The sequence below is a fragment of the Mirounga angustirostris genome, unplaced genomic scaffold (genome assembly GCF_029215605.1).
Source record: "Mirounga angustirostris isolate CCGP_5_RB_7025 unplaced genomic scaffold, mMirAng1.0.hap1 SCAF_1, whole genome shotgun sequence".
NCBI lineage: Eukaryota > Metazoa > Chordata > Mammalia > Carnivora > Phocidae > Mirounga > Mirounga angustirostris.
Window position 1 is genome coordinate 105717269 of NW_026991709.1, and position 21881 is coordinate 105739149.

The 21881-nt window shown below is 40.2% G+C and overlaps 1 pseudogene; it reads right to left on the reverse strand.

Annotated features, from left to right (window-relative positions):
• Positions 1-11683: 11683 nt before the first annotated feature.
• Positions 11684-14034, reverse strand: LOC123862909 (elongation factor 2-like; annotated as a pseudogene).
• Positions 14035-21881: the final 7847 nt, after the last annotated feature.

Below are 21881 nucleotides of genomic sequence, written 5' to 3' on the forward strand. Positions count from 1 at the left end.
GTGGTCTGGAAACAGTAATGGGGACAAGTAGCTGCCTAACCCATTATCCATAACTACCACTTTTCCTTCCTCTCTCCGTCTTTCCTTCCCTCCGACTCTCTTGTGAAAAGTTATGAGTGTTAAGTGTTGACTTGTGTCTCCTCAAAAAAAGGTATGTTGCAGTCCTAATCTCTAGTACCTTAGAATGTAAACTTATTTGGAAATAGTGTCACAAAAATTTGGAAATAGATGTAATTAGTTAAGATAAAGTCATACTAGAGTAGGGTAGGTCCCTAATCCAATATAACTGGTGTCTTAAAAAAAAAAAAAAGATGGCCATGTGCAGACACAGAGAATGCCATGTAAGGATGAAAGCAGCGATTGGTGTTACACAGCTGTAAACCAAGGAATGCCAAATGTTTCTGGCCAACCACCAGGAGCTAGAAAGAGGCAAAGAAGGACTCCCTTACAAGTTTTAGAAGAAGCAAGGCCATGGTGACACCTTGATTTTGGGCTCTTGGCCTCCAGAACTGAGAGATAATACATTTCTGTTGTTTTAAGCCACCTGTTTATGACACTCTGTTATGGCAGCCCTAGGAAACTAATATAACAAGATATTCCTTTTTTGGTATACTATAAATCATCTCTTATATTCTGCCCATGTTGTGTCCCTGTCCCCTTTCCATTGAACTTACAGTCTCAGGACACAGAGAAACCATATGTGAGTCAATGTATGTCACTAGAACAAGAATAAGTTCACTGTTTCTCCACATACTTAAGCTGAAACACAACACACTTTGTGTTCTTGTTGGAGTAGTGAGTCCACTCACTGGCTTCTGCAATTATTATTGACAAATGAATCAGTTCATATAAGAGGGTAACTTATTTGAGGAGGTGTATGTTAAAGTTATTTTGAAAAAAGGAAAAGAAGCCTATAAAATATACCTGTGTGCTACTCTCACAAGAAAGCATTCCCATGAGGAATCTTAAAAGTCTTCATCGAAGTGCTGAAGAAACTTCTCGGCAATCATATGTAATGGGTTCCACTTCCAAAAGCCCTCCTTCTCTTCTGATTTTCATAGCTCTTCTCTTTTTCCCAATATTGAAAGAATGGCCCAGATATCACAATAACTGACCCCAGGAGGGACTAAGTTCCTGATTTATCTAGCAAAGGCTGCAGAAATCAGCAGAAGGAACGTGCCACTCACAGCAGGAACAAAGAGAGGCAGCATATCTCATTAAGCTTTCTACAGCTTCCCATAGTCCCTAACAGGGTACAGCTGCCCTCTGACATGTTGGTTCAAGACATACCTTGAGCCCAGAAATGCTACCTTTAGAAATTTAGTTTACAGAAAAATCCTGAAGGGCCAAGTAAAGGACTAAGGTGGCTTGTAGATTCTAGAGAGAATTTAGAGTAATTACTAGCTGAGCTGAGTAGTCCAAGATGAATGTCTGGAAGAGGGATTATGTGCTAAATTTTTTTCTATCAGACCTTGAACATTGACAAGGTTCATTAAAAAGGCATCTGGGCCAGAGATTCTTGTCCCAGTTTTGCACATGGATGGTTCCAAAACTCTCTCTCAAGTCATAATCCTGCCTTCTCCAAGACATTTTCACTTGGATGCTCTGCAGCTACCTGAAGCTCACTATACCTAAAAATTTAGTTCGTCTCAGCCCCATCTGCCTCCCCCAAATCTGTCTCTCTTGAATTTCCTTTTTATATGCTCTCCTAAACTCCCCAAAATAGTTATTTGCTTGTACTGTCTCACACTCACTTGTTCCATTTCACCTGCTCTTCAGTCTGTCTTCAGTATCCTTCACATTCCTGAAACTGCCTGCTTAAGGCCTCCAGTGGCCCTGGTGGCATCCAGTCTAATAGTCACTTTACCCTCCTCCTGCTCACTTCTCAGTAGCATCAGCTGTATACTTCTCAGCTGACCATTCTCCTCTCCTGACCTCTGGTACATTATACATTCTGGTTTCCTTTCTACTTCCTTTCCCTGTTCCTCTCTGTCTCCTTACATTTTCCTCTTCAATCTCTAAAATATGGAATTCCTCTAATATATCTCTAAATGCCATCAATATATGTTGATCAACAATATATCTAATAGGCTCCAGACTTGTAAATGTAACTACTAACTTGACCTCTCACTCAATGTCTCTCAGGCATTTCAAACATAACATAGCCCCAACCAAACCCTTGATTCCCTTTCAAGGCCTCCCAGCTCAACCTGTTCTTTCCCAGTCTTCCAACTCAGTAAATGGTGCTCCATTTCATGCAATTGCCCAACCCAGAAACTTCTCCCTTTCCCTTATCTCCCACATCTGATCCATCTGCAAACCCTATGTTCCTACCTTCACAATAAATCTCAAATGTACTTCTCTTCATTCTCCTTCTACCACTTTGGTCTAAGCCAAACCTGATTTCCAAACTGATTTGTCTGACACACTTCTTACCACCCTTGCCCCAGCCTTAGTCTCTTCACCCAGGACAATCAGAGAGTAAACTCATGACCTACAAGGCCATGCGTGATTTGGCTTTACTAGCCTCTCCAAGCTCATCTCATTCTGTGCTCTCCTGCACCCACAGAACTTAAACCTGCTGTCCTTTCAGTTCCCTAGACCAGCCCAGCTCTTTCTTGCCTCATGCCTTTTGCATAAACTGTTCCTTTGCCTTGAACACTCTGCCTACTCCTTTAATGTGTATTACCTTCACCTAATTACACTTAACATTAGGTGCAGGGATTGATACACAGTAGGCTCTCAGTATTTGCTGAAATAGGGCAATGGATGGATCTGACCAGAAAATTCCTCCAACAACCCATTCGTCAGTGAGTAGGGCAAGGTGAAATCACCTACTCTGTGCAGAAAATGCCTGTTAGAAAAACAGAATGAAGTTCAGAGAGACATCTAAGACTGGTCCTCCTTTTCCTTAGGGATTCTACCATCTCACTGGGCAAGTAAGAGAGTAACCAAAATATTGAAAGAATATTTAGCTAGCATGAGACAATTTAAATGTTTTCAGAAAATGGTAGGGTATAAATCACAAATAATAAATACTTAGGCAGCAGCAGTATGGAAAGATGACTACTTACCAAATAATTAGTATAGGCTCCTGGTTCCCATCATTTTCATCACCAAGGATTTGTTTTATTATCCTTTTCCTATAAGGACCTCATATTTTAAAAAACATCTGTCCAGTAAACAAACTACATTTATCCTGTAATAATTTACTTTTCCATTCCTAATTAGACATATATAACCCCTAATTAGAGCATTTAATCAGCATGCTATGAAAATTAGAAGCCAAAAATTGGGCCAGGTAGCTTTGTCTTGGTATTGATAGAATTTTTACTGGGCTTTTTGAAATATTTAATATATCTTGCAAACTCCCACCCCTATTTTATTCAAAGCCTTAGCCTATGTAAAGAAAATAATACACGTGGTTCATTTAGCTCTTTTCTTAAAAAAAAAAAAATCTCCCTGTGCCTCTTTGCTGATTAGTAACTGTAAAGTGAATTAGATTCCTTGGGGGAGAGAACTCTTACCATGGTGATATTTTGATAATAAGGTAATGGAAGTTTAGATAGTCTACCAGAGCCAAACTACACAGCAGGAGGCAGAGCACTGCTCTACGTCAGTGCAGATGCCACCGTGGAATCTAACACGCCTCTTCTTTTCTCCAGTGGTTGCCATGCAGCAGTAGAGCGAGAAGTGAGGAGGAAAGAAATGAATAAAACTTTCCTTTTGAGTGGAACTATTGAGTATCTTTTTTTTTCTGGCTTTATGATAGGAAGTATAACTACATTCTAGTCAAAACTAATTTAACCACTAAAAAGTCTTTTTCCTCTGTGCTTCTTATGTACTTCTAATCATATTAGACACCATTAGTTCTTAAGTAATTTCCATGAAGGGAAGGAGGAACAGGTAAATATATTATAACCATAAAATGAACACTCGTTCAAGTGCTTGAAGTGTCTGAAATAAACTAATGATGCTTTTCAAGCTGTCAGTTGGAGAACATTTCCTAAATACTGACTATATCAACAAAATTGGTATTTTTATAGAAGTATTCAAGATATGCAAGCAAATCATGTTACATAAGTTTGAAATAAGAAGAATGTTAATCATATAGTTATTGAGCAACATAACACCGGAACTCAAGATATTTCAATTCATAATTTTACGAACAGGTGCTGAATCTCTTATATTTTTATAGCTTTAGTGTGGGGAGTAAGCTGTAGTTTAGTTGGTGGAAATTTTAACCTTACTAGACAAATGCTTGATAGATCAAGCTTTTTTGATTATTAATGCACCCCATGGTAGATCCAAATTTTCACTTTTTCCGTCAAGATGTTCACAATATCCCTATCTTAAGATCTTAAAGGACACTACAAATGAACATCTTCCTCCACATTTAAGCCATAGACAAAAGAATTATAATGACTCTTCTGAGGTTATATATTGCCTCTGCAGAGCTGAAATGCAAAGCTGTAGGTTCTTTTTCATTAGGTATATACACATTTTTTTCTTTTATTGTAGTAAAATAGACATAAAATATGCCATTTTAACCATATATTTCAGTGGCATTAACTACACTCACAATGTTGTACAGCCATCATCAAAACTTTTCTGTCACCCCAAACAGAAACTCTCTATCACTATATATTTTATGCAACATGTACAATAAGTGTTTATTCATTAAACAGTTCATCCACTAAAAAAATATATTTATCAAATACCCATTATGTCTATCATCCTGTGCTTGATACTGGAGATGAACAATGAATAAGATGTGATGAAGAGTAAACAACACAGAGTGGGCCATTTTCAAATATTTGGGCCTTTCTGTGAATGGCCAGGTGACCAATAAAAATTACAGTAATAATGTTAATACTTGCCATTTGACCTAAGAGCTTTATGTGTGTTAATTCTTTTAATCCTTATAACAATCCAAGTAGGTACCGTTATTATCCTATTGCCACAGGTGATAAAACTGAGACAAAGGGAGTTTAAGTAATTTGTCCAAGGTCACACAACTAGTAAAAGTGGGAGCTGGTTTCCAACCCAAGCTGATAGGTTCAGTGTGTGTGCCCTTAAACCACTATCTGTAACTTTTTTAAGGAGATAAATTTTAATGAGGTATAATTTCCATAAAATACACCCAATTTAAGTTATGGTTTAATGAGTTTTAACAAGTAAATAACAACCATTCTACAACCACAGTCAAGAAACCACAAATTTTCATCACCTTAAGATGTTCCCTTGTACCTGTTTTCAGTTCAGGCTCCCTGACCCACAACTCCCAGTCTTAGGCAAATAATGTGCTTTCTGTAACTATAGAGTTTGCCTTTCTAGAATTCCATATAGAATCATATATATGTACTCTTTTATGTCTAGTTTCTTTTGACCGTTGATACTGTTGCATGTGTTAGTAGTTCCTTTAAATAGCTGAGTAATATTCTATGAGTATCTCATAATTTATTAATTCATCTGTTGATAGACACTTGGGTTGTTTGCACCTTTGAATTCTATGAGTAAAGCTGCTGCAAACATTCATGTATAGGCATATAGTGATACAAATTTTCATTTGTCTTGGATAAATAACTGTGAATGGGATTCATGGATTATATGATAAGTGTATGTTTAACTTTTTAAGAAAGTACCCAATTATTTTTCAAAGCATTTGTAGCATTTTGTTTTCCTACCAGCAATGTATGACAGCTTTAATTGCTCCATGTCCTTGCCAGTGGTTGGTATTTCAGTCTTTTTAATTTTAGCCTTTCTAATGGATATGTAGTGGTGATCCACTATGGTATTCCTTTGCACTTCCCTGAAGACTAATGATATGGAGCATCTTTTCATGTGTTTACTGGCCATTTATATATCTTCATTTGTCAAGTATCTGTTCATTTCATTGGATTGTTTTATCTTCATACTATTGAATTTAGGAGTTCTTTATATATTTTGGATACCAGTCTTTTGTGAAATGTGCATTTTGCGGGGCGCCTGGGTGGCTCGGTTGGTTGGGCGACTGCCTTCGGCTCAGGTCATGATCCTGGAGTCCCTGGATCGAGTCCCGCATCGGGCTCCCTGCTCGGCAGGGAGTCTGCTTCTCCCTCTGACCCTCCCCCCTCTCATGTGCTCTCTCTCATTCTCTCTCTCTCAAATAAATAAATAAAATCTTAAAAAAAAAAAAAAGAAATGTGCATTTTGCAAATTTTAACTTATCTGTTTATTTCTTTAATATTATCTCAGAACAGAGGTTTTTTATATTTCAGTGAAGTTCAGTTTATCACTTTCTTTATGATTTTCCCTTATTTTTAAGAAATTTTGCCTATCCCAGGTTTAAAGATTTTCTCCCATGTTTTCTCATGCAGTCTCTTACAATTAAATATGATGTTAATTGCAGACTTTTGTAGATGTCCTCATCTACAGCTTTAGGAAGTTCTGTTCTCCTGAATTGCTGACAGATTTTATTATAAATGGAACATTTATTGAATGCTTTTTATCGATTGAGATAATCATATTGAATTTTCCTTTATTCTGTTAATATGGTGAATTATATTGACCGATTTTTGTGGTTGATTTGAAATTCATTTTCCAGGAATTAACTTACTGGATCATGGTATAGTATAATTTTTAATACTGTTGGATTCAATTTGCTAATATCTTGCTAAGGATCTTTGCATGTACATTCCTGAATGATATTGGTTAGTGGTTTTCTTAGATCTTTAACAAGTTTTGATATTAGTAATGCTGGCTTCATGAAATGAGTTGGGACATATTCCTTCCTCCCCTCTATTTTTTTTTTAAAGATCTTATTTATTTATTAATGAGAGACAGAGAGAGAGAGGAAGAGGGAGAAGCAGGCTACCCGCTGGGCAGGGAGCCCAATGCGGGACTCGATCCCAGGACTCTGGGATCATGACCTGAGCCGAAGGCAGACACCTAACCATCTGAGCCACCCAGGCACCCTCCTCTCCTCTATTTTTTGAAGGACTTTATGTAGAACTGATCATATTTTTCCTTAAATTTTTGATGAAATTAACTAGTAGAGCTCTCTGGGTCTAGACTTGGGCTCAGATTAGGACTTCAATTTTTAAAATAGATACTAGGAAGTTAATTTCTTTAATAGATATGAAGCTAAGCAGGTTTTCTATTTCTTTTTGAATCAATGTTGTGTCTTTTAAGAAATTTGTTCAAGTTGTCAAATTTATTGATAAATTTATTGTACTTTTAATATTTATAGAATCTGTAGTGATGTCCTTTCTTTGATTTATAATATTGGTGTCTTCTTTCTTCTTGTCTCTTGATTTTATTGATCTTTTCAAAGAACCAACTTTTGGTTTCATTCATTTTCTCTTTTGTCTGTGTTTATTTTATTGATTTTTGCTCTTATTATTTGTTTCCTTCTGCTTGCTTTGGTTTAAAGTCTCTTCTTTTCGGGGCACCTGGGTGGCTCAGTTGGTTAAGCGACTGCCTTCGGCTCAGGTCATGATCCTGGAGTCCCTGGATCGAGTCCCTGGATCGAGTCCCTGGATCGAGTCCCGCATCGGGCTCCCTGCTCGGCAGGGAGTCTGCTTCTCTCTCTGACCCTCCCCCCTCTCATGTGCTCTCTCTCATTCTCAAATAAATAAATAGAATCTTTAAAAAAAATAAAAAAATAAAGTCTTTTCTTTTCACAGCTTCTTAAGTTGAAAGCTTTGATTCTTGATTTTGGACCTTCTTTTTTAATACAAGATTTTAAGGTATAGCTCTTCTAAGCATGGCTTTTGCTGCACCCCACAAATTTTGCTGCATTGTGCTTTCATTTTCATACTGTTTGAGATGTTTTCTAGTTTTCCTGTTTCTTCGTTGGTACACAGGTATAGAATTGTGTAGTGTAATTTCCAAATATTTAGGGATTTTCCAGATATCTTTCTCTTACTGATTTATAATTCCTTTGTAGTCAGAGAATGTACTCTGAATGATTTCAATTAAGACTTATTAAATGGCCTAGAATATAGTTTATCTTGATGATTGCTTTGTATGCACTTGAAAAGAATGTGTGTTTCGCTATTGTTGGATGGAATAGTCTATAAATGTCAAACAGATCAAATTGGTTGTTGTTCAAATATTCTATGTCCTTATTGATTTTCTATTTGTTCAGTTGATTGTTGGGATAGAAGTATTGAAATCTCTGACTATAATTGTGGATTTGCCTATTTTTCCTTGCAGTTCTATTAGTTCTAACTTCATGTATTTTGAAGCTGTTACTATGTGTGATCAAGGACACTCCTTTCTGGCTGGTCAGAACTCAAATGTTTTTTATGCCTATCTGAGCACTGGACCTTGGCTAAGAGCTCACCAGTCATTATATAAGCTAAATATGCCAGATACTGTGTTTATAAATCAATATAGGCTAGGTTATGCTGTGATAACAAACAACCCCCAAAGCTCAGTGGTTTATAACTTGTAACAAAGGTTTTTTTTGCTTGCCCATGCTACATGCCCACTGCATGTTGACTGTGACTATTCTACATCCTCTTCACTTTGAGACTCAGAGTGATAGAACAGTTTCTGGCTGGAACATTGTTGGTCATTACAGCAGAGGGAAAAGAAAACATGGCAAACTGTGTACTGGCTCTTAAATTTTCTGCCTCAAAGTGTCATATGTCACCTCTATTCATATTTCATTGACTAAATCAAGACTCATGGCCAGGGCTGACATCAGTAGGATTGGAGAATCTAATCCTCCTCCAGGTGGGAGCATCAAATATTTGTGAATAAAGTAGTCTACCACATTGTGTTAAGCATTTAAACACTATCTTCTTTAATCTTCATGGAAGCCTTCTAGAAATAGGTACTATTATTGTCTCCATTTTACAGATGAGGAAACTGAGACTCAAAAAGTAACCTGGCAAAAGTCAAGTAATAATCAAATGGTAGCAGGGAGCCTGGGTGGCTCAGTCAGTTAAGCATCTGACTCTTGGATTCGGTTCAGGTCATTATCTCAGGGTCTTGAAATGGAGCCCCACATTGGGCTCCACGCTCAGCGTGGAGTCTGCTTGATATCATCTTTCTCTCTGTCCCTCTCTCTCAAATAAATAAATCTTAAAAAAAAATCAAATGATAGGGCCTGGATCCAGATTGTCTGACTCCACTGTCTTGCCATAAGACGAGGAAAAGGAGTAAGGGAGTTTGGGAAGAGAGGAAGAGAGAAAGGAAATGAAGGGAGACACTAAAACTATTTGTAAACTACGTCCTATGGATATCTGATCTGGTGATCAGAAAGGGGTTGGAGAAGAGAATGTAGAAAGACAGAAAAGAGAAACTCCTCATAACTCAGTTCTTCCCAGTCCACATGTCATCTGTCCATCCCAAACCACATGACTTTATCTCATGTCATCCCAGGAAGGCCCAGCTCCTGTCTCTCCACATTCCCAAGCCCCAACCCCATGACCTACATTGAGGTTCCCTCAAGTTCCAGCCTATGTTAATTGATTATTCTGTTTATATGATACAAAAAAAAAAAAAAAAGAGTTACTACATAAATTTAGCATTGACCAAAGATATTTCCATCATTTAATCCTGGCTTGTTATAAAAATCCCAACACTTGACAATTTTGTGTTATTGTCTCTGAAAACATGTATGTTAGTGATTTACACAAATTAAATTGCCCTTTGAACCAAAGTCTATATCCAAAGCTTTCTGAAGCAATACTATGAGAATTGGAGGTGGATATAGCTTATTAATACAATGTTAGAATTATATTAAAAAAATAAACTGGAAAATATTAGCACATATTTAAAAGGCTTAAAATCTTTATTATATAAAATGTTTATACAAAAATAGTAGATTCTTACCAGTAAATGAGCTGGGGAAAGAAAGAGACATTTTATTCAAGAAGAAATAACTAGTAAATATATGAAAACTAGTTCAATCTCACTAATATAAAAGAAATGCAAATTTTACAGTTATTGATGGGGCATACAACTTTCTAAATGACACTCCTTGGTCACTTTTTTTTTTCAGCAAAATTATTATAATCTGAAAGTGCTGGTGTTACTTTTTGTTGAGAATCATGTGGTAGCAACATAAAGCAAGCTTATATGGGTTAAAGGTCATAATATTTAAGCCTATATTTTTCTGAAATTGACTCTGAGATTGTCCTAGCATTCTAGTAGGGGACTGCAGCCACTTGATAAACCTCTGATAGAGGATTGTCTGTCTCTGATGGAAAAGGTGGGAGGCCATGTGCAGAGCCCTCAAACCCGTTGGTCACTGAGTGAAATAAAAACCTCTTCACATCTAGGGCCTTGACCTTTATTTAATCCTACTTCCTAGAATGCTCTAAAGAAATAATTCATAAGGGAAAAAAGCTAAATAAATGAAGAATTAGCCACAGTGTTAATTATTGTGGAAAAGATCATAAAATAAATGCCCAACAACTGGGGAATAATTAAAAATATGGTATAGGTATTGAAATTCAAATTACAAAGACTACATAGCTACATGGAACACACTTCTGAGATAGTATTAATTGAAAATGGGAGACTGTACTCATTGCAATTACTCACCAGAGCTAGAAGTGTCAAACGAAAAGTTAGCTCTGCTGAGGTGACAAGATTCTGAGCACAAGTTCTCTCTCACTTATTTAGATTTATTGTGTAATACAGATAGAATATTTATGTAAAAGGAATTCTATTTTTAGAGAAAAATAGAAATAGGACACTGTGACCCTTTTCTACTTGGCTTCTCATTGGAGTCTCTAGGATTTCATTAAAATGCAAAATTCAAAATCATCTTTATTTTTGGTATATCCTGATAAATATATTATAAACATACTCTGAATTTGAATTGGTCATCCTCATGGGAGGATTTATGTGTAGATAAATGTCTCTTATGTTAATCCATTTAGCTCCAAAGACTATATGGGGAATGGGTGCTAATCATATTGTCCACTTGTTAAGTTTTCTTAATCACATGGAAATATGCAGGGTGTTTGTAATGTCAGACAGCACAGGAGAAACTTATATTTCTGTTTTCAATTACAACTACATTTCAGGTGAGGAATCGCTTCATTTAAAATAGTGGGCTTAATCTAAACAAGTACCATGAATACACAATTTTATCTATGTTTCCAGATTTTTGGATACTCTTATAGTGTTGTTTTTTTTTTTTGTCACCACCATATCAAATTTATTATTCTAATGGTACTAATACAGCTGGAGGTGCTCATGGTGACAACACACAAAGTTTCCTGCCTTCTACCTTCTGTCCAAAGAGAAAGGTCTACCCGCTTGTTCCTTCCCCCTTTCTGGGAAAAAAAAATCCACTATGGGCCATTTACCCAAAATAAACCTCTTAGTGCATTAATATTTCTTTTTCTTTCATTTCTTTCTTTTTTTTTTTTTTTTTTTGGACATTTGAGTTTCTGAAATGAAAAAAAAAGTGTTGAGTGTCTCATCCCACTTCCCCACTGGCCAAATAAGTCCCTGCTGTCAGGGCATTTCTGTTGCTTCTGAAATCTTGAAATAAATATCAAAAGAAATGGCATCAAGAGTTCATGTTGAGTGATGGCACTGAGTGTGTCCCAGCACCTGTCAGGTGGAGCATCAGTGTCTGGACAGTCTCAAGGTGTCATGGAGAATGTGAGGGCTTGTTGCTATGGTCAATTGTCAGCCGTGTGCAGGGGCTGTGCTCAGTCCCATCCAGGGTGGTGGGCTGCAGGGGAGGGCTGCCTACAAATTGTCCAGGAAGTTATCCAGGGCTAGGATGCCTTCCTTCAGGCCTTCTCACTTGCGTGTTTTGGCCACCACCTGGCTGGGGTGGCTGCTGTTGTGGAAGGGATCCCTGGGCAGGATCTGCCAGTGGTCAAAAATGCACTGGGGGGAGGTATTACCACCAGTGTTGGACATCAGGTCAGCAGTGAAGGCAAAGGATTCATTCACAGGTGGGTAGGCCTTCACAACAAAGATGGGGGTGCCAGCCACCTGGGACTTGTCAAAGACATGACCCCACTTCCTGTTCAGGACTCCATAGATGCCACCAATTTCACTTGTTGCAGACACTGAGTCTCCACAAGGTAGATAGGCTCCATAAGCCAGGGCTGGGTGGTCAGCCTCTTAGTGTAAAGGCAGCACCGGGCAGTGGGGATGATCGGGCCACTCCCACAGTGGATGGCGTCCTCATGCAGGATCACATCAAAGTGCACGTCATGCATGTTTTCCTCATACAGAGCCTGCTCTTTGGCGGCCCACTGAAAGCCAGCTACCACACTATCCTTGATCTTGTTGAGATACTGTACACCCTTGGTGATGTCAATGAGGACACTGGGGCTGGTGAAATTGGGCCAAAGCACCAGATCTTGCAGGCCTTGGCCATATTCCACTTCTACTTCTTGGCTAGATAGTGGGCCCGCTGCTTGAGCTCCTGGCAGGTGGACACCTCGCCCTTTTCAAGGTCTGGCCATCAGGGAAGGGCCGTGCCTTCATGTACAGCTGGTTGTGCTTGTTGGAGAAATTGGACAGAGTTCTCCAGATAGGCAGAGCGCATTCAACTCCTGACAGTCTCATGGTATGAGACTACGGGGTCAGCTTTCTTGATGGGAATGCATGCATGGTCCTCCTCCAGGTCCTTCAGACAGATCTCCAGGTGCAGCTCCTCAGTGCCTGCAATGGTATCCTCCCTTGATTCCTCAATGACACACTGCACCATAGGGTCTAACTTGGCTAGCTGTTTGAGCCCCTCCACTAGCTTGGGAAGGTCGGCTGGATTCTTGGCCTCCACAGCAACCTGGACAATGGGGTTCAGGCTGAACTTCATCACCTGCATGTTTTGGGCATGCTCAAAGTTGGGGATGGTGCCAGTCTTCACCAGGAACTGTTCCATGCCCACCAGACCCACCATGTTCCCACAAGGCACATCTTCAGTCAGCTCCACGTAACAGCACGTCATCAATATTGTTCTCTGGATGGGCTTCAGGTACATGTCCTCCTTCTTCCCAGAGGTGTAGTTGGGCCCCATGATCCTGACCTTCAGGCCAGTGGACACCAGACCTAAGAACACATGGCCAATGGCATAGTCAACTTTGCTGTCTCCTCTTTCTTGAAATTCATGAATCTCATCAAACACCTTGAAAATAGGGCCTAAGATGAGCTGGCAGGATATCTGTGGTAGTTCTTGCCATCAGGGTTGGTGGTTGACTTGCTGAATTTGCTGTTGGCTGGATCAAAATACAGGTCAGCTCACAGCTTCTTCATCATGTCCTCCACTTTCTTGGCCTGCCTAGCAGGCGCCAGCTGGCCCTTGCCCTTAGCAGCAAATTTGGCCACATACATCTCTACAAACTCCTTCAAGGTGAAGACCCAACTATGGAGTCCAGACCCAAAGCTGACAGTCCTAAGTAGAGGGTCGATTATGATGTTGTCCATGGGCCACTCTCACCCTCCCCGTAGGTGGAAATGATGACAGTGACATTCTCCACAATGTGCTGGAAGGTCTGGTAAGCTCCTCAGGCTCCAGCTGCAGCTCGAGCAGAGCCCGGTCCATCTTATTCATCATCAGCACAGGCTTGCTACGCTCAGCAGTGGCCTGCCACAGCACCGTCTCTCTCTGTCTGCACGCACACACCAGATACACAATCCACCACCACCAAGGCACCGTCAGTGACACAGAGGGCAACAGTCACCTCCGAGGAGAAGTCCACATGCCTGGGGGAGCTGATGAGGTTGATGAGAAAGCCGTAACCATCCTTGTTCTACTTGACATAGTTCAAGTCATTCTCTGAGAGCTCATAGAAGAGGGAGATAGCTATTGACTTGATGGTGATGCAGCGTTCCTGCTCATCCTTCCAGGTGTTGGTGAAGCGGGTCTCCCCAGTACCAGCGGAGACAATGACAATGGCCTTGCACACCAGCGAGTCCATCAGCATGGACTTGCCATGGTCCACGTGGGCAATGATGGACATGTTTCGGATATTGGCCTTCTTCTCCATGATGGCCCCGATCTGGTCTACTGTGAAGTTCGTCATGGTGGTGTATGGCAGTGGATTCTCCCAGGAAGATCCAAGCAAGGTGAGTTGTGCCAAGGATGGTGGTAGCAATGGCAGAAGAGCTCTCGTTGTGTTTTTATTGTACTTTTCAGATTAACAATTGGATCCGTTGCATTATATTTAGAGATGCTTCACCTGAGGAGGGGTTTGGAGGTTGAAGAAAATCATTTAGCATATTATTTGGATAGTAACTAAAATACTGTTTACAAACAAATGTATCTGACTTTTTGACCACCCTGTGGTGTCTTACTGTTAGCTTTGTATCTCACCAATGGGAAAAATAGAAAAACCAGTACAGTCTCCCTAACTAGGGGGATAGGAGAGTGGAGCAAAGGGTGGGGTGGGGGGGGAGGAAAAGGAGCTCAAAGTTTTTGTGGCTGTCTTTGACTGAAGAAAGTTAGGTTTAAAAGAAGGCTTGAAATGAGTGATGGGCTCAGTGATTGATGGGAGGATTGGAGGAGAGTGAACAGGGTTGGGGAAAGAGCAATGTTCCCTCCAACATTTCTGGGAATAGCTTTCTTGGTATTCACACATTGAGGCTGAGACCAAATTGAGGTAGATGAAGCTCTAGAAATGCTCCTCTCTTCTCAGTAACTCTCCTAGCCCTCAGAGGTAACAGCGGAAACTGTGTGTGTGTGTGTGTGTGTGTGTGTGTGTGTGTGTGTGGTGGGGGTGGCAGCAGAAGCAGTGGTATGAGGAAGGAGAGAAAAATCTCAGAGATGATAATGAGGCTGTGGAGTGTGGGAGCACAGAGCAGAAAATATTCTGGTGCTTGAGAGAACAGGAAGGCGTATATATAAATGTGTGTGTATCTCTTTTTAGATCCTTTCATTCAGGAGGCATCTCCCTGGAGACTGAGAAAATGGTAGGAGTCCCCTGGGGTGCTGTCAGCTCCACTTGCTGAACTTATGGAGAAAGAGTGAAATACTAGGTAAAGGAAATGCCTCCAGCCTGCTCCTGGGGAGAGACAGGACTGGGAGGAGTAGGGAGTTGAGAGGGACCCTTGACCTAAATAAGTTAGAGACATTTCCAGATGTGCGTCCCTGCCCACTCTCAACCTCACTCAACCTCACTGCACTAGCACCCTTGCCAGGAAAGAAAATGGCCTTGTCCTCCGGCCCCTATCAGCTCCAGGACAGCTGGAAGAATGTTCCCCACATTCGTGCTCTTACCTTCTTTACTTCGAGCCAAACCCTAAAGCCCCCAGCCTCAAAGCCTTTATATATATATATAATATATATATAATGAATATATTATATATATAATATATATATAATGAATATATTATATATAATATATATATAATGAATATATTATATATATAATATATATATAATGAATATATTATATATATAATATATATATAATGAATATATTATATATATAATATATATAATGAATATATTATATATATAATATATATAATGAATATATTATATATAATATATATAATGAATATATTATATATATAATATATATATAATGAATATATTATATATATATAAAAGCCTCCATCCAAGGCTTTTATTTATTTATACACACACACATACACACACACATATATATCTCCAAGGCTTTTAATATATATATATAATCCAACATTTAAAACTCCAGAAATTTTGCCTAAAAACCTAGATTTCTAGTTTCTGTGGAATAATCAGAACATCTGGCGATCCTAGGCTCAAATTTCTTCATGCCAAGAGCTGGCCCTCCTCTTTAAACAGGACACAGGCTCTCCAGTTTGCCACAGTCTCCACCACTCCTTATGTTATACAGGACCCATATATTATTCACTCCCGTTGCCTTTCCAGCCCCTTTAAGCATTTGTATCTTAGGCCTATTTTAGGAATTCTATGGCTAAAAAATGTAGACCACAGTCTACACATGTGGCCCAACCTCCCACCAGCCACCCCAAAGGGCCCCTAGACTGCAGAAATTATGGGTGCTGCTCTCACCTGAGGCAGTGCTCTCTTGCTTATAAGCTCTTCCAGGTAGCTTAGGAAAGCCCCCCTTACCAGTCATTTTACATAACAGCTGCATGAGCAGAACAGCTGACCCCTCCACTCTCCTAATTTGTGTGCTTACTCCTAGCTATAAGGACCTTGTTTCACACCAGACCTCCTCATTTTGGTTCTCTTTAACTATTTATCACCATGAAATTACCCCAAAACTGTGACCTGTACCTAGCCATCCAAATAACTTGGCACAACAGACTCCTAATCCCCCAACAGCCATTTCACTGGTAGAATATGAAAGAACCACTACCATTACTTAATTCAGCTGTCCCCCAACTAGGCTGCAATGCAGAATCTGCTGTAGAAGTTTCCTGGGTGGTTCCCCCACAGCCTTGGGAATGCTGTTGTACTCTCCGCCCTCATAACTGAGGACTCTGAGGTCAGAGCACTTGGCCATCTGGTCCAAGGTCATGGTGCTGGTGTTGATAACACTTCCTTAACACTTCACAAGGTACCTTATTTCATATGGTCCTCCAATAACCCACAAGGCTGGTGTTATTACAGGATCATCCCAGGTTTACAGAGGAAGGAAAGAAGCTCCAGAGCAAGCAATTTATGTAAGGTCTCATTGTTAATGAACAAACCAAAATTGCATCCAGATTTCTTGAGCCCCAGTCCTGACATCTTTTCACTGCAAAATGAGGGTCCTGAGCACAGGCTGGGGGTTGTTGGGGTTGGGTAGAAAAGAAATCCAAATCAGATTCCACATAGTGTGGCTCCCTATTTCTTGCTGTCCTCTCAAAGATGTGGGTAGTATGCAAAGTTATGCATAGACTTATTGCAAGATTTATGAGTTTTGTAATGATCAATTTAACTTTTTAAACAGATTTAACTTTGAAAGTGTTCAAATATTCAAAATTAGAAAGAATAGCACAATAAATCCCTATTCATCGAATATCGTGATTCAATAATACAATTTTGCCACATTTCATCCAGCCCCTTGTATCACTTTTTTTTTCTTTGAAGTTCTTATATTTAAATATTTGTAAAGCAAATCCCAGACATTATGTCATTTCTTCCCTTCATACTTCAGGATGCATCTCGTAAAAACACCCAATCTTTGTATTTGAAGAAGTGGGACTTTGCGGGCCGAGCCCCCTGGGACTTCCCTATAGCAGGAGCATAGATTCCAGTGAGCGCCACAGATCTGTCCAAGTACGCTGGCAGGTCTATGTTGCACTCTGGCACCAGGTGTGGGTTCTTAATCATCCTGGCTGGCAAACACATTTTGGACTCCATCCAAACTTTCTGACACATTTGGGTGTTGATTTAATCCAGTCCTGGGTTGCCAGCTGCTGCCGGGTCCCACCTTACCCGCATAAAGACCGTTAGAAAAGGAAGTAGGGCAGCAGCCTTAAGACAACTACTCAATTCTTGGTTCAGAGGTAGGACCATAACCAATCCCCTCCCTGCAGTAAGGTACAGGACATAGAGTCCTGCTGCCATAAATATGAGACAATCACAGAGAAAGAAGGAGTCAGTTGGAGTGTCTAGCCCACATCAGGCAGGAAAGAGTAGTCATTATTTTTAGCAACTACTTGTTAAATATTTGCCTAATCAATGCTGGAGTGCCCATAAGCCATACTAAGATGAGAAGTGCTCTAATACCACCTCTGCAGCCAGGAGGAAGGTGTGACAAGAGGGTCCTTTTATAGGTCACTTGGTTGAGGTTGTCCTCCTGCTACTAGCCACAAGCTGTTTCTAGCAATACTACACATAAAAAAGCAAAAGTCAGAGTCATGAAACGTGGAGTGAAACAGGTCCATCTAAAGCTTTAGTCCTAACTGTTAGCATTGCCTCAACGTGCAGACTTCCTTCGTCTGCCTGGCCAGCACCCCTACTTCCCTGCCAGCCCTAACAAGGCATTCTTAGGAAGCTTCAGAATGTCAGCCCACTGAGATTCCTCCCCATTCATTCTGCTGACGCACCATCCAACACAGGCTGGACACAGGAACCACCCTTTGGGTTAAGTTACCCACACTTCTATTTCTGGGAGACCACTGCATATGTGTGTCCTAAAATGCTTTTGGGAAACAGGAATAGCCAAGCTCAAAACATTTTTACAAACACCTACTAGTTTCCACTTTTAATTCGAGTAACAGATACTTGACTACTTAGTAGTTACATGAGGATCTTAGTCCTGGATTCTGCCACCACCATGCTATCTGACACCCATTGACTCACCTAATTAAATTCTTTCCTCACAGGATCACATTCCAGTTTTCATGTGGGTGAACAGGGACTGAGACAATCAGTGCTGTAGTTATTTTTTAATTCAGAGGGATATTGATGTCATCTGATACCAAGATGCATACCCAAAATTGAAATTAAACTGTATGTGGCATCATTTCTAGGTAAATGTGTTTGGCTTTATGATACCTAGAACCACCACTGAAACATTAACTATTCCAGTTGTCTAACTGATTTTTTTTGTATAAAGGATGATTTGACAGGTACTACCTGTTAAATTTTATCTGAATCAGAGTGGAGGCTAGGGTGAGGCTAGATGAGGTGCCTAGGGCAAAAAAATGTAAGGAGGCCTTTACTCTCAGGGTCATGCAACTGTCGAACCTATACTTGCACAATGCTAAGAGTAAAAAACTCTTTAAATTTTGCACCTTACTTTCACTTACTTTGACCTGATCTTAGCTATGCTGTAGACTGGGGCAGGTGGGGGCATAAGTAGTTACTTATAGTGTCTCCCAGTCCAAATCTGGGAGATTCCAATTCAGTACATCTCGGGTGAGGTTCACAAATCATTTTAAATAGCTCCCTCATGTAAATCTTGATTTATAGCCATGTTGGGATCCACAGATGTAGTATTTAGAATACCTCAATTAGAAGGTGACATTTCCTTAAATTCAGCATGATTAGCTCCAAATATAACTATTCTATTCCATTCTGAGTTTCCTCCATGTTTAAAAAGTACTTGAAGATCTGATTTTCTATCGGTTAAGATTGTGTTATGCAGCAAACCAACATAAAACCTTACTGGCAATGGCTTAAACAAATAGGGATTTATTTTTCCCATAACTAGAAGTCTGGAAGTAGGTTACTGCTGGTATTGGTCAACAGTGTGCTAACATCAGGGTCAGTATCTCTGTGACTCTCTTGGGCTTTGCCTCATGCCTCCCAAATGGCAGCTGTAGTTCCAGGGATCACCTACCTTCAAGATGGCAAAGGAGGAAGAAGCAGAAGCACACTACCAGCCTTGTCTGTTCTCTTGTATCAAGAAAGTAAAAACCTGCTCCCTTCCTTTGTGCTGCCTGCAGAGGTGTCAGCCATCTCCTACTCGGCATCATGGCCGTGCTCAGACCTCTGGTGAAGCCCAAGATTGTTAAAAAGAGGACCAAGAAGTTCATTTAACACCAGTCAGACTAATATGTCAAAATTAAGCACAACTGGTAGAAACCCAGAGGCATTGACAATAGGTTGTGCAGAAGATTCAAGGGCCAGATCTTGATGTCCAACACTGGTTACAGGAACAACAAGAAAACAAAGCACGTACTGTCCAGTGGCTTCTGGAAGTTCCTAGTCCACAACGTCAAGGAGCTTGAAGTGCTCCTGATACGCAACAAATCTTACTGTGCAGAGATTGCCCACAGTGCCCCCTCCAAGAACCGCAAAGCCATGTGGAAAGAGCAGCCCAGCGGGCCATCAGTCACCAATCCCAATGCCATGCTGTGCAGCGAAGAAAATGAATAGACAGCTTATATGCTTGTCGTATTTGTGTTAATAAAATCATAAAACTACAAAAAAAAAAAGAAGGAAGTAAGTAAAAGCCTTCTCAGAAACCACCTCTTCCCAGACCTCTATTAGGTCTCACTGGCCGGCACTGGGTCACATGGCAACCTGTTGTTGAAAGGGAGACTGGGAAAGCAGGAACAAAACTAGTCAAAATAGGCTTAGACTAGTATGTCTCAAATTTTAGTAGGCATTGGAATCACTTGGAAGGCTTGTTATAAAGCAGATTGTTGTATGCTCCACCCCGAAAGATTCTGATTCAGTGGGCCTGGATTAGGACCTGAGGATCTGTGTTACTTCAAGTTCCCAGCTGATGCTGATGCTGCTGATTTTAGGAAAACACTTTAAAACAGATTTCCCACCAATGGCTTCCAACCCGGTGGTGGATTAAAAATATCTGGAGAGCACTCTTTAAAGGCACAGTTTCTCTGGGTCCCACTCCTAGATGTTCTTTTTTTTTTTTTTTTTTTTTTTTTGACAGAGAGAGAACATAAGCAGGGGGAGTGGGAGAGGGAGAGGCAGGCTTCCCGCCAAGCAGGGAGCCCGATGCGGGGCTCGATCCCAGGACCCGGGGATCATGACCTGAGCCGTAAGGCAGACACTTAGTGACTGAGCCACCCAGGGGCCCCCTAGATGTTCTGATATAATTTGTTGGTGGGGTCCGGGCATTCCTATTGTCAAAGCTCTACAGGTGATTCTAATGTAGCCAGGCCAGGAACCACTGTTTGGGCCAATCACGATCCCTTATCTGGGACTGTTATTGAAGTTCCATTAGCAAGGAAGAAGGAGGGGAGGGTAAGAGGGTGGGTTCAGATAGTGGTTCCCAAACTTGTCTGCAATTTTGAATTACTTAGGAATTGTCTAAAAACTCCAAAGTTCAGGACATACTCCAGACAATTAAATCACATCTGTGGAGATGGGACATAGGCATCAGTAGACATTGAAGTTCCTCAGGTGATTCCAAATGCAGACAATTTGGGGAACCCCACGGTTAAGAGAAGATTGCCATGAAGGTGATTACAATTGAAAACTGTAAGAGGAGGGTATGGAGGGAGGTTATTCAGATTAGAAAAGAGAAACCTGGAGACTTATTTAATTATAGTTTCCGAGTGTGTGAGAAAATTTCACAAAGAATGCTGTTGTCCATTTGAATTGAAGACTGGCAAGGAGAAAATGGATTTAACTTGGCCAGAGCCCTTGGGTTCAATGCAAAGAAGTATTTCCTAGCTGCAAATTGTTACAATGAAATGTAGTGCGGTAAGAGCAGGGTTGTGCAATCCTGTCATTTAAGAGCTATAAAAATAGTATAGATTCTCATCTGTTTAGTGTTTTAATGTCATTCTTTCTGAAGGTGAAGAGGTGGATGAAATGACCTGTCTAGATGTCTTCTTTGAAAATTTTCTATTTTATTCCTCTTCTCCTCATTTTATATCTCAACTTAAAAGACAGACCTTGCATTAACAATTCAAAGAAAACATAACCTTTGCCCACTATCTGCTTGAATGGATAAAATATCTGACAGCTAGTAATAGTTTGAGATGCCACTAGCTCAAACTGTTTGGATCTCTAAAAGGCTATTTGGAGCTTCTAAATGACAAGCATACTGCCAAATAGAGAGGGCCCTCTGAATTTGAATTGAATAGGTTCTTGGGTTTGAAATATAAATGTTGTGCTCAAGGATGATTCACCATCAGGTCTGAGCCTGGCAACACACACACACAACCAGAATAGCTATTTCCATGCCACATAGCGATAATGCATGTGTTTAAATACAGCTACAATTAAAATGTGTTCTCCTCTGTACATAAAAATGTCACTGGCTATTGTCAGAAGAACATGCCCTCTGAATTGTCTTTTGCAATAGATTTACCCTGATCATACCTAACCTTAATACCAGGAACATGTACTAGTCCAACTGCTGGGGTTTGGGTTCAGAGAAAGGCCATTGATGGAATAAATCCATATTCAATGTATCTTAGGTTGAAGATCCTCAAAATTTAGGAGTGTTGTTCCTGAACATTGCTGCACATTAGAATCACCATGGGAGCTTTTAAATACCTGATGCCCAGGTTCCATTCTATACCAATTAAACCAGAATGATTGG